Source organism: Phalangium opilio, unplaced genomic scaffold (genome assembly GCF_054372755.1).
Source record: "Phalangium opilio isolate 3A_F unplaced genomic scaffold, DU_Popi_V2 ptg000011l_1, whole genome shotgun sequence".
In the NCBI taxonomy this organism is placed as follows: Eukaryota; Metazoa; Arthropoda; class Arachnida; order Opiliones; family Phalangiidae; genus Phalangium; species Phalangium opilio.
This window is the reverse complement of record NW_028324147.1, coordinates 1,032,899-1,046,860: the sequence shown is the minus strand read 5'-3', so window position 1 is coordinate 1,046,860 and position 13,962 is coordinate 1,032,899. Positions and strand designations below refer to the sequence as shown.

Here is a 13,962-nt window from a genome sequence, read left to right as displayed (position 1 = left end):
TAAAATACGCAAATACGTTAAGGATTTTGAGATTGGGCGCTCTTTGGGGGTAAGAATGTTTACAGACACGGATGGCAAATCAATGAGACCGTCGGAATTCCCTATATCATTTAGATTCCCGCCAAAATAGAAAAGCGCGCGCGCGCTATAAAAATATTGAAATTCTTCCTCGCACGCGCCAAGAGGGGAGCGAGGGGAGGGAGAGTTTTCAATCTTATAGATTAAAAACTGGGATAAGAGGGATGGCATTCGTGCTCCGATGCAAAGATGCTAACCAAGGCTTAGTGAAATGGAGGATATATTCAGTTTCCCTGCAAGGGGGTTCTCTCTCCTCCTATTCAGAGGGATTGGAAACTTTACAATTTTAGGCGGAAATTCTGCAAAAGTATTACGGGAACATTATAGTATTTAGTAGCAGACCCCTTGATTTTGGAAGGGAGGGGTTTGAATGAAAGTCCATTCATTTCGTTTATATTACCTCTTCCAAAAAATCTATATGCAGAAAAGCGGGGAGCGGTTTCAATCTAAATATTCAACGACTTAGTATATAAAGAATAAGAAATATTAGAGCTACGGCCGTTGCATTTTCCTGATGGGATGAACTGACACCAAATATTTTGAATTCGGTAAAAATAAATAAAATATGGTAAAAGCATTTCGTTTAAAATATTTAGAGAGGGGTTAAAACTTTTTCTTTTTTAAATTGAAAACCGAATTTAAATATTAATAATTTCAATTTGTCAAAAAAAGACTGTTTTCAAGCATTTACGGGAAGACAACTAACAGGGTGAAACAATCCCGGGTTAACTCTACGAGCGCCTGTAGAAATGTTTTCACTAGCAGCACTGCGGTGCTCAGGGAGAAGCAACCCACCAGGGGCCAGTATAAAAAAAGGCGGGGAATTTGGACCACGCTTTATTTATTTTTCCCGCTAAAACTATTTTGTACGGCATTTTCATTAAAATGTATAAAAATAACTCATTAATAATTTTTAAAAGGGAAATTAAGCATTACCGTCTTACGTAATCTTTGATAATGTCCGTCTTTCGTATCCCTTAAAGGTTTGCGGCTTTGAAACTGTTGCAAACTTACTTAACATAAAGGAGTGCAAAGAATTAAGGATGATGGTATAGTGGTTAGTGTACCTACGATTGGGCCATTGCAAGTCACGTGGGGATGATGGAGGTTAGGAAAATAGCGCGAAGGAAAGAAGACATCATATAGAGCGCCCTCCAAAGGGGAATTTAGGAAATAAGGGAAGCGTCAATACATTAATTTCCGGTCGAATTTACAGTACCAATAAATTTACTTGGCTATATACATCGTTATTCCCATGATAGTGAACACGAAAACGAGGTAAAGATGATAAAAATGCAATCTTCTTTCACTAGCTCCATCAGGGACACGCGGTATCATCGCTCGTCCTGTACAAATACGTTACCGCGGGGTAATTTATATACACTATATGGTCATTAATTTGTACCGATATTTATGTAGGATTGAACAAATATATATATTTAAGCGTGAAATATTAAATGCCAGAAGGACAGATATATTTTGAACTTCATTCCACTCTTGACCTTTATAAAGTATATACAAACTGTACGATATTCGATCCGAGATTTAAGACTTTCTTGGAAAAATAGAGAGTCCTCGCGATTGGGGCGGTTGAATCAAGTCAATCTCGATTAAAGATCGAGATGACCATCGAGTCCAAGATTGCGGACCAAATGTGAAAGTGGGGGGGGGGGGAGCTTTCTTAAAGATGGAACTCGCGTATATATATATAATTGACGGGTCTCAAAAATGCGTATACACTTAATTCCCGGGGATCTTATAGACTCGGGTTCTTTTCAAAACAGATTAGAATCTTCGTCGCACACAGCGAGAGAATATATAGATGAAGGCGTCACCTCGAATTTCTTACGGACTGTCAATTTTTAAAAAGACCCAACCAGCTTCGGCCGCGGCAAGATCAAAGAATTTGATATTGGTGCGATAGGAAATTTAAAGCCCCTCTGACATCTTTAAAGAGAGAGTTTTAAATAAGAAACTAAGCGAGAAAACTTGCGAAGCTTGGGATTAGACAGCAACTTGAGTCCAAATAGTATTCATATTCTCTTAGGCTTAGGTTAGGTTAGCTTAGCTTAGCTTAGCTTAGGTTAGGTTAGGTTAAGTTAGCTTAGGTTAGGTTAGCTTATTTTAGCTTAGCTTCAAAGCTATAGTAGAAGTTAATTTATTCATAGTGTCTTAGGCTTAGGTTAGCTTAGGTTAGGTTCAAAGGTATAGTAGAAGTTAATTTATTCATAGTGTCTTAGGCTTAGGTTAGGTTCAAAGGTATAGTAGAAGTTAATTTATTCATAGTGTCTTAGGCTTAGGTTAGGTTCAAAGGTATAGTAGAAGTTAATTTATTCATAGTGTCTTAGGCTTAGGTTAGCTTAGGTTAGGTTCAAAGGTATAGGAGTACTTAATTTTAGACTTACTTCAATTTACAGCCTTTAAATAAAATAGGATATGGTAAAAATTCACGTGCACTCCTTAAAAATAGCATATACTCTGCTGTTTATGACAAGAAAAAAAAGGATTATGGGTAATAAGAAGCCAAACGCATCCAGTTTCAAACTTTATGAAGGCGGACGATAACAAGAAAGAGTTCTGAGCTATTTTTATTTTTTTCTCTCTTTATTTGAAAAGGTTTTTCGCTCTCCCCCCACTATTCCCCCCCCCCGGCCGGGGGCTAAAAAATAGGCGGGAAAATGAAATTGGTTTCTCGGAAATGAGAAGAAACAACGATGGAAAAATGAATTATGCAATTTTAAAAACATACCTACACAGATCGTAATGCAACTTCAACTAGTAATAGACAAATTCATGCCCTTACAAAGACGAGCGAAATACAGCAAAAAACTACAATCAGGGTGTATCCTGATGGAGAAAGGATAAGGGGAAAAAATAGGTCTTAAATTACAAGCGGAAATTTGAATGATTTGACGAGAGAAAAAAACGTCAGTCGGTCTCATTTGGGAAATTCAATAATAGGAAATACAACCACGGAATGATACGTAATGTAACTGGTTCATAGATAAGTGAGAACCGTATTGAAACGAACTGCGCTTGAAGATATTTGACAGGGCTCGTCAGATTTAAGTGACGTGTTTTGTTTATTTATTCCTTCAATGTCAAATCAAATGATTTAATAGTAAACCTGACACTCAAATATATTGACATCCCATCTCCCGTTTTGTAGAAAAGTGAGAATGGCGTCTTTAAACTATACTTTCAAGTCTACAATAGAAAATTTGCCAAACAAATATGAAATTCGCTATAACATTCACTTCCAAAATTCCCTATATACATTTTAAGGGTTTTTCCTGGATTTCCAGGAACTACTAGTGAGCTGGTTTTTCCATGATTTTATCTATCGAAACCAAGCACGAGTCTGCCGAAGAGCGACAAAATATAAAGAGCGGGGTTATTTATGATTGCTTCTCCCATCCTCTCGAAGAGAGAAGAGAGAAAGAGGAGAAAAGAGGAGAAAAGAGGAAAACCGAGAGAGACAGAGAGGTTTGCCACGCAGCTAGGGGGTTGCCTGGCGACAAGGCATCGTCTCTCTTCGGATTACTCGCAGGAAATGCTTGGATTACCATCCCGAGCGTGGATAGATCCCCTTCTCCATCGTACCCCCCTCCCCAAACCCTCGTGATGGTCCCCTTCTGGCGGGAAAACCGGAGACTGAAGCAAAAGGAGAACAGTAAACGAAGGATCACGGACGGGAATATATTTCATATACATATACTCTCTCGTACATCCCAGCCTATGATGGAAACACCGCCCAGATACCACTATGCCCATGCGGAACACTGTTCGTTCCTCGTGCCATGGTGTACCATTACCCCAACCAATCTCAAAACGACAACGTGAAAGAGATTCCGCTTTAGTTTCGATGCGATGCGAGCTCACGCAGCCAAAAACAAAAATTTTGTAATTTTGAATCTCCGTGTGCATGTTTTTGGTTCCCAAGCTTCCGAGTTATACCCCCCATTTTATAAGACATTCGCGTTTTTGCTGTTTTTGTACATGGAAATAGTTTCAATTTTATTTTAAAAGGAAACACGGTAATGTTATCATTATATAATAGAGTAACCCGAGGATAACCAAGCTTTATTAATTCCTATATAGGCTAGCAGACGAAACCTAACACCACCCGGGTTCGACTGATTAATTAGTTGTATAGTTAACTTGTCAATTACCAAAGCTGCCTGAATCATAGAAATTTAGGAGTAAATGAACTATTGGAGTTAAGGAGCGTTGGCTCGTGGCGCGACGCGCGAAACTTTGAATTTCTTACTTCTGTCGCTGTCTGCTCTATACGCGTCTCGCCTGGCGCGTGATCTGAAAACCCCGCGCGGTTCTAAGCCTCGGTTCCATCCCATTACATTCTCTTTACTCGGTTTTACAGTTTGTATTATTTATGAGGAATTCGGGAATGAAAACGCCCTCGAATAAATAGTCCTTCCGTATATACAGTCACGCGTCTTCTAAATCCGCGGCAAAACCAAACCAACTCCTTTTACAGAGTAGTAGCACTCCGCGTTAACTACCCCTTATAGCGTCACGTAGGCAGTAAGGAGAGATGCCATTACTCTATTCCATTTCCTATATGTAGATTTTTCTTTCCTTTCCAACTTGAAACCATGCATTTAGAATAAGAAAAGAATAAATGAAAGTACTGCGTACACTCTTTTAGTAACTTAGAAAGCTACAAAAATAAAAAATAAACGACATGGAAATCTTTGAAACATTCCAAGAACCTCAAATACAATATTAAAAATAAAATAAAATATATTTTAAAACTTTTTAAGAATATAAACGAGCTATTTATATCCGAGTGTGTTTTTCATATATTTTTCCGTAGAAATATTAACAGAAAAACTATCAGAGATGTTGGACAGTATCTCTTTATTCCAAATTCTATCTACTACTGGCAGTCCCTGGCCTTTACCCTTAATACTATCCAAGGGAAAGATAACACGGGATGCCACTACTCCACCATATAATCATTCCCTAGGTATAATTCCTTTACAGTTTATTTTCTCGCTGTATTTTCAAGTTAGGATGAACTCTAATGAATGCGTATAAAACTTTAATGTGAAAGGTTATTCCCATTCATGACCTTTTTTATATACGTTTTCTAAGCCTCGGTCCCTGAATCCCTCTGTTGAAGAAGGTACAGTACAGCCTTGCAAGAATTGTTCCGATTGCTCCAAGATTACATATACAGTTGAAATAAAATATATCCCCAATGAACCGTAAAAAAGAGGGGGTGGGGATAAGGATTATATTACCTAACGTTCTTTTATAAATATATTTCTAGGACCTGCAGCGATGTTTTATAACTTTATGATAATTTGACCTTTTGCCCCCAACCTTTCTTCCAACGACTTCAACTTTATAAATATTTCAAATCTTTCCAGTTTCATATTTTTGAAAATAATACGTACGAATATAAATTGTTAAAATTTCCAGCTATTAAATATTCAAATAACAATATTAAAATTTTAAGTTGAGAATAAATAAATGTATTTCGATCAAAATCCATAAGTGTAATTCAATAAATTAAATATTCTATATCGGTAATATAATTCCCAAGCCCTTTTCCAAGAAATAACTAAGAATATACAAACCTAATTCAACCTTATTTAAATTAAAATTAAGCCTAATTCATTTAGTTAAAATTCAATATTGTAAAATTTCTTAGTCCTATTCTTCAAAGAAACAAACAGACAAATTAAAATCTGGATGGTTTAATTGAGCGGGCGTTATCATTTAACCTTAATTAACTCACTATTAAAATGGCCACTCGGTCAAATTAAAACAGTGATACATAGGGCCGCAGCAGCCAGTTAACTTTTATCTCTTTTCGAGTCTAGCGTCTAGACGCTAGCAACAAACCGCGTACGCTTAAAAGTTCAGAGAAGATATTTTAAACGCGGCCAGCCTGCTAGACTACTTGAGCCACGATCCTATTCTAGTAATTAGCATAACGAGGTTTCAATACCAGTTAAGCCTCGGCCCGTTTTCTCTCAACAATTAGTCCCGGGAGAGGAGGAAGAAGAGAGCGGCGAAACAAGTTCGGCCTAAAATTAATCCCAACTCGATGAGTTTGAATAAATTCTTTCAGGAGAGATACAACAACAACCCCATCCTCTCATTTTCATTCTTTCTTTTTAAATTCATCTCCTCCTTCACCCGCCCCCACCCCGTTTTTAAAAAGAGGTTCAAAGGTCAAAGGAGCCCGTAGCCGCTAGAGAGGCAGACAGAGGTGAGGAGGTAGGTATAGGCTAGGTACTTAGCAAAATAAAATAATAAAAAAAAAAATAAAAAACATCCTTTTTGAACTTTTAAGGATGGGAATAATTTTTTTTGGTTTTGTTTTCATTGTGTTTGATGCTCGCCCATCTCGGACTACGTGTGATAATGTTATATTTTATCGAAGTGACCCGGCGAGTTTCAAATTATGTTGCTATAACCAAACTACTAAAGATGATTTTGAGTCGAAAATGTTCGATGACATTTTGCAGTCCAAGCCACCACCGTTTTCAAGTTAATTTGTATTTAAATGAAGTCGGTAATTTAATGTGACTAAATCTAAACCTAATACTATAGCCACTTTAATTAATTTCAACATTATCACTAAGGGGTATCTTTTTCGATGGAATTTACATATTTGGGCTCCTTTTGTTAATAAAACTGAAAAATGAGCCTTAAGAAAACGGGGGGGGGGCATTTTTTATTTCTTTATTATTCCAGTATCCTAGTTGACCCATAAAATGATTACGGCCTTTAAGGGGGCCCATAATAAGAAAGCCATAAAAGGTCATCTTACCCATGCAGTTTTGGGAATTTGGGGGGTTGGCCCCCGCTTAAATAGAGACTGGGGCCTGGGGGAGGGTTCAAAAAGGAATAGACGTCGTCACATTATGGACTTCTAGAAGAGCGCCCCAAGCTTAATCAAGCCTCCTTGCATTCTTCCGGGATCTAATTTACAAGTCAAACTTACTTAAAATTAGCAAGTTAATTAAAACAAGACTTTAATTATATATTTAGAAGATCCTCCGCGGGTGGAGGAGATATATTATACGTTGTTGGTATTATCTTTTGGAAAGGGCCCAAAGGGTAGTTTGGACACATTAAGGGCCGCTACGGCGGATTAATACACCTATGTTTAATTAAACCTTTTGAATTATAAAATTACGCGTAGTTTGTCGTCAATGCTAGAAGGGAGTACTGTTTTCTTAAGACAAATGTCACGTGACCTGATCATTTAAATATGCGAATAAAATAAATTTACAAAAAAAAAAGATTAAAATTTTAGATAAAAAAAAAAATCAAATTATTTTCTGTTTTTATTATTATTTTTTCTAAATAAAACTAATTTCAATCTACGCATGCGCAATGCTGCGAACTGAATAATTTTTATCCTATAGAAATCATAGAGAAAATCAGCCAAGGAACCATAAAGATTTCCCGTAAGGTTTGTTTCTAATAATACTTACTAATAAAAAACAAGATGGCCCCGGCCAGATTACACTTTTGCGCGCCCTCTAGTGACTAGAATTAGTATTACTATATTCATTGACCCCGACAAATTTATAATTTTCAGGTTTTTTTCCATTGTTTATAAAATAGCATTCCGATTATGAATAAAACCAATCTAGTAAGAATTTGGTTTACAGTTTAATTAAATAAGTAATTAACTGTAGTGTTCAAGTCTTGGTGGATTAATTAGGCTAGATATACTAATCAATATCCAAGATTTATTCTACCATATGATTATGGTCATTCGTTACATTGGGTGGCAAGGATGCCGCTTGAGTGCGGATAAAGAAGTGAGGAGTGTTCTCTCCTGTACGCGATGTACGAGGTTACCTCCCATTTTTAAAATGTGAGTAGTTTTTGGTAATCGCCATCTAGTGAGCGAATTCTGTACTTTGATTTTATTCCGTATTTTAAAAATGGCCGCGGACAACAACAATCTTTATGACACAGAGTTAACCCTTTGTCAGGTCCCGAATGAAGTTTGCAAACCCACGATCTCCACTCCCTTAAATCCCTATCACTACTTTTACAGCCAAGAACGGAACATGTTCTACCCCAGCTTGCCATTTTTATTTTTCAAAACTTACTAATTACCAATAAGAATTAAAAAATATGTTCAAATCATCGGATTCACCGAGCCAAAGGATTTCAGACGATGGTTTTGAACTTCCTGCTTTTGAACGCTAGATGGCTTTAAACACCGACGTTTAAAGAGACAAAAATACCGAATTTTACGCTTTACTTCGACGCTAGATGGCGGTATCAAAAACTACTAAGACGCAATGGCAGCCCCCCTTGAATTTGCCTGGTAAACGACGTATATCTCATGCTTAGAAAATGGGGGTTACAATCAATCGATATCTGAGGATGGGGCGCCATCTAGGTTGTGTTTGGAATAGGCGGGAATTACGAATATAGCAATACTCTCCCGTGAGATTAAAACCCAGTGACTGTATGAGTCTTAAGATAATGTGAGGGTTTAACAATAAAATTCGAAGATCATTGGCAACTTGTAATATTGCGCTATGCATTTGTAACAGTTTGATTGAGCTTAATGAGGTAGATTGTAATTCATAGCGATTTCCACTGACTGCACTAGAGCACTCTAAGTGCACTCTCGGCGCGTTTTCGTCCGCCACTGGGAACACGAGTGCAACACTCGCCCAGAATCGCGTTTTCCACTGACCCCAAAAACTGCCCGAGAATTGCTCTTTCGTGCTCTCAAAAATTCGACGGAGCGACGGTGCTCGAGTATGACGTAATAAAATTAAAATGGTGGACCATGGGGTATCTCATAGAAGACAGGCTCTCGCTTATGCTTATTTATTTCTGGAATCATCTTCTTAAAGTTCTGAAGATGAAGAATACGAGGTTTTATCATCACTTTAAAGATATTACGCCTCTTCCTAAAACCAATAATTATATCAGAGACGTTGTCGATCATTATTCAAAATAGATTTTTTGAAAATTAATTGAAATGTTAATTCTATTAATTGGTTTCGGCCCATTTGCGTCAAGATATACACACTTTATTGCAATTTCGTCTCCGGCGCCAATTTTGATTATTCAGAGCGCGCTCTGACCTCTCGATCGTGTTCCACTGACGAAACTATTCTCTCCAAAACTCGCTGAGGGCAGTTACGTCATCCTGACACTGAGAGCACTCTTTGGAGCAGTCAGTGGAAATCGCTATAAGATTTAACTTCGTTTAACTCACTATTTTATACTGTCCTTTATGAGGTTATTGTTATTGTGGTGAAAAGTTTGTTTAAAGTCATTATTTATACTGTCCTTTATGAGGTTATTGTTATTATGGTGAAAAGTTTGTTTAAACTCATTATTTATACTGTCCTTCATGAGGTTATTGTTATTATGGTGAAAACTTGGTTTAGCTGCTGTCTCATAGGTTGAGCCTTTCAGGCGCTCGTCTGTTTCGGAGTGGGTTGCGGCGAATTGGTGTCGCGGATGTGGTGGTGGTCCTTGGGACCAGTGACCCTCGCATTAATTATTATTTTACCGGTCCCACTATAAATTAAATTTCTAAAATGGTGAGAATAAAAAGCACGTAAAGACACAAAAGTAAAGAAGCTGAAAATTGTAATTGAATTTGAATTTTTTACTGTAGGAAAAAGTAGCATATAACAATCCATAACAGTTAACTTTTATTTATTATCACAATTTTTCAACTAGTTGCCACTAAATATCAATCAACATGTCTAATGATATTTGAAGTTCTTAATCCTTTTCTGAACTAGCCTTATTCCTTATTGCATTTTCCATAAATTCAGCGGCAATATCTTCTCTCGCTATCAGTAAGCCAGATCAAAATCTTGTAATGTGACCATGCACTACTGAGAAATACGACTACTGACAACTAGTACTGGCTATGGTCTAGACTGTCGACTACAAGAGACTCATTCTAGAGTATAGACGCTAGACAAGATCAATAGTCAATAGAATACAAAACCTTTGTAGGGAAGTTGTAGCCAAGGAGTACTAACTACCTAGGAGTAGAATTGGTAGAAAATGTGTTGAGCTAGAAAAATTCTAAAAAGGAACCCCGAATTTATAAACTGGTCCCACCGTCTATTTTTTCCAAAAACCCTAATTAATAAAGTGCTCCCTGATACCACTGACCCCAACTTTTGGAATAAATAAACTGGTCCGAGCAATTAATAAACTGGTTTGGGACTTGTAAACCTGTCTTATTTCCTACCCTGTAGTGACGAGCCCATGATGTAAACAATAAAGATGGCCGCGAGCTACGAGGTTTAAGCCTCGGTCTTTAGTGTATCGGGGAGACGGGGAGTCGGGGACTCGGGGTCCGAGTAACGGGAGTTTCTGATGCGTTTGCAAATCTTATTTAAATTTATATTTTTATTATTATGTAACCGATTTATATTACTGAACGAATTGTACCTTATACTGTAGCAGACCTTGTTAGTTAGGCGAAGGTTTTTCAACTGTTGCTGATATTTAACTAGTTATGCCACCGCATGGATATTTTAAAATCCTTTCCTAACATTCGAATAAGGTACACACTACACACTTCGGCGTATGAGCCTGAGGTTAGGAAAAAACATTGCTTTGATGACGATGGCCTAGGTTATCAAACTAACAAAAAACTCTTGGCAACAGAGCTGCCAGAATACAAAGTTTAAGGAAGACAAAATAGTGAAATTTTGCTAGTCCATTCTTAAACAAAATTGTATGTTCTTTCAGGACTGGTACAGTTTTACTACCCCCATAATAGGAAAGGCCTATTAATAATTATCTTAATGTTCTTTTTATTAATGAGCTTAAGTTGTAAATTGTCCATGCCTTTTAATAATTATCTTAATGTTCTTTTTATTGATGATTGTTTATGCCTATTAATATTTATCTTAATGTTCTTTTTATTGATGATTGTTTATGCCTATTAATAATTATCTTAATGTTCTTTTTATTGATGAGCTTAAGTTGTAAATTTTTAATTTGATACTTTCAAAGTAACGTTAATTAAACCTTCAATACCTTGATTTAAATTTTAATTTATAATCCTTATTTAATTTAAGGATGATGTCAGTTTGTAAGTCTCGTTAATTTAATTCCCCCTTTCCCACAGAGAGGGTCTGAAAATTTAAATCACTTGGCAGAGACTGGAGATCTTCAAAATTCAGTGACAGACTCTGAATCTCAATGGGCATTTAAAAAACTGTATAAATTTAAATTGAAATTCCAAATTATAATTAAATACTTTTTGTTTGATATGTTGATATTAACGTAATCAATCCTTGAATACTCTATTGGTACTATCAACACCATCGTTAAATTTATTACTTAAATAATATAATTTTTTTTAAATATAATAATCAAATTAGCGACTTATAATTAGTTAACTTTAAATGAGTATGTTTCACTGATTAAAATTACATTTCTAAAAATTGTTAGGTTGATAGCACTTTCATGTTTCATGTAGAAATTTCATATTTCCGTGGATGGAGAGATGAACACGTTGATTCCGTTTGTCGTTGATTGAAATTAGATTCATTTTGATCATAAATTTCATTTTATATTTTGAGTTGTTGATTTTATGAGATTGTTGATTTTATTTTTATAATTATCACTTACGTAACTGTTATTAGTAGATGAACCCAGCGAGAGCGGAAACTGCCAAAATGATTAGTTAATTTTGCAAAGAATCTGCAATTTAATTCTGCAAAAATCTACCTATTATTTTATGTCAGTTCCGTTAAGTGATCATTTAATTTTAAACTTGCCAAACAAATAGTGAGCAATGGTACCTCCGTCCCAAACTAGTTATAGTTTTAAAACGCTGACTCGAGTTTCATTTTGTTAATACATTTAATTTTATTAGTAAATCAACCTGCCTAACTTTTAAGCAGACGAGTCTTAAAAAACGATATCATTGGTGAAATTAGAAAACTCTCTCTGCTTAGCGCGCCTTCTGTCGGGGAGAACCTTAATTTCTTTTTTGATTAATATGATAATATTAATTGTAATGTTTAAGTTCCCAAGTAGAAATCTAATCTTGCCTAGGATTAAAAAGATATATAATAATTATAAATTGCAAAAAAAAAAATTGCAAGCAACTGTCTCTCCTCCTCTAGCGCGATACAATATATATTCGACAGCATCCAGTGGCGGGCGTCGGGGAGGTGGGGGGTCCATATCTAAAGCCAGACAGTTGCACAGTTCTCTCTCTCTCGTCTCCCGCTAAACCCACGCAGTAAGTGCGGGCGTCGGGGAGGTGGGGGGGGGGGTCCATATCCTAACTCTCTCTTTCTTCTCTTCAGTATAATTTAACTCGCTCTATATTACAACCAAGCGTGGCTTCGTGGTAGAGCGCGCGGTCGGGCGACTTCACTGGCGTCTCGTATGGATCAGGACATTGCAGGTTCGAGGCCCGGCGCCGACAGAAAAATAATTTCAATTGAAATTAAATACGTTACGCCACCTATGAGGTGTGAGGTGAACTACGGGTGAATTTCGAGTCGAAAATTCGCGGGAAATTTGAAATTCAAAAGTTTATTTATGACGAATCTTATTATGCGGTTACACCAAATCCAGCCAGCCGTCCAGCCAACAGAGGTCAGAACAATACTTTCGCTGCTCTAAAGAGCGCAAAAGTAAAAATCTGGAGAAATCGCGGAATTCTTAAACAGGCCATTTTGATCGAATCTCGAGAGATATTCCCCCTCCCGCCTTTATAGAGCGTAATAAAAAATAAATCTCACGCGCCAAATTACAAGAGCGGATATATACATCCACGCTCGATCGTATTTCCTATCAAAATAGTCCGTCAGAAAAATAGGAAACTACGTTCATTCCAATTTACAAGGAGCCTATATACTACAGAACGTAGAGGCCGGGCCAAGAAAAAAAGAAAGCTAATAAAACAAAGTGCTAAGCCTAAAATCTTTCCCGAGGTTGATAGTAAACAACGATTGGATGGATGGAAAAGTGTATAGTGTATACAGGCTGGTCCTTGGGACTAAATTTCCGGAGGATCAGAAGGGCTAATACTCCGGGACTTTATCTAAAGAAAGAGTGGGATATTTTTTACGGAAGCAATAAGCAATTGGCTTTCAGAGTCAAATTGTCCTAACTCACTTTGTTATAATATAAATAAAATAATAATATAAGAATTATTAATCATATTTAACATTTTCAAGAGCGCTAGAGCCTGCGCGTGCATGCAGTTAAAGTTTGCAATAAAGGTGATACCGCCGCGGATTAATACACCAATAATGAAAACACCACTTATCGTTGCAAATTACGCTCGAACAATTAAGATATCGCTCTGAAGAAGCACGAGATCGAGCGCGCGCGAGGGGGTGCAGTTTCAATTTGCAATAAAGGTTATACCGCGGCGGATTAATACACCAATAATGAAAACATCCCGTATCGTTGCAAACTCGGCTCGGACACGATGAAGAGGCCTATGGCTCTAGTATATTTCTTTAAAAGTTAAAAACAAAACACAGCGAGTAAAAAGCCCCCAAACCAATATAACCAATAGAGAGTAACGTGTATACCATAATAGGTCCCTAATAAAAGCAAGTGTTCAATGTAAAAGCCTAGAAATAACGGCGCCATCAGCTACCTATCGCATATAGGTATTCTCTCTCGCTCTAAAACGATCATAAAATACGTAAAGAAATTCGGAGGTCCATAACGGCCTCGGAAGTCGGAACTCCAAAATAAATTCAAAGTGTGTGAGTGAGGTCCCCCTCGGTCTAAGAATACAACCCGGCCCGGTGAATAAAATAAACATTCCTTATATATGGCAATTACAATTATTATACGAGATTCGGAAGTAAATACGTGGTTCCGGATATTCGAACAATAAAATTGGTATAA

General features: G+C 36.9%; 1 protein-coding gene and 1 long non-coding RNA gene across 7 annotated transcripts in view; both read right to left on the bottom strand.

The window, feature by feature from the left end:
* The window catches only part of Pgant6 (Polypeptide N-Acetylgalactosaminyltransferase 6), a 53,183-nt gene that overhangs the window by 21,114 nt on the left and 18,107 nt on the right, over positions 1 to 13,962 (bottom strand). The gene's annotated exons all lie outside the window — the stretch shown is intronic.
* On the bottom strand, positions 7,798 to 12,488 carry LOC149709706 (uncharacterized). 5 transcript variants are annotated; one of them, XR_016376117.1, is made up of 4 exons: positions 11,859 to 12,488; positions 10,519 to 11,794; positions 9,720 to 10,457; positions 7,798 to 9,639 (listed from the first exon to the last, which is right to left on the bottom strand). It is a non-coding gene; the product is annotated as an uncharacterized LOC149709706 (long non-coding RNA). The 5 variants fall into 5 exon arrangements; XR_016376116.1 differs by having other exon boundaries at positions 9,720 to 11,794; positions 11,859 to 12,487; XR_016376118.1 differs by having other exon boundaries at positions 10,316 to 11,794; positions 11,859 to 12,485.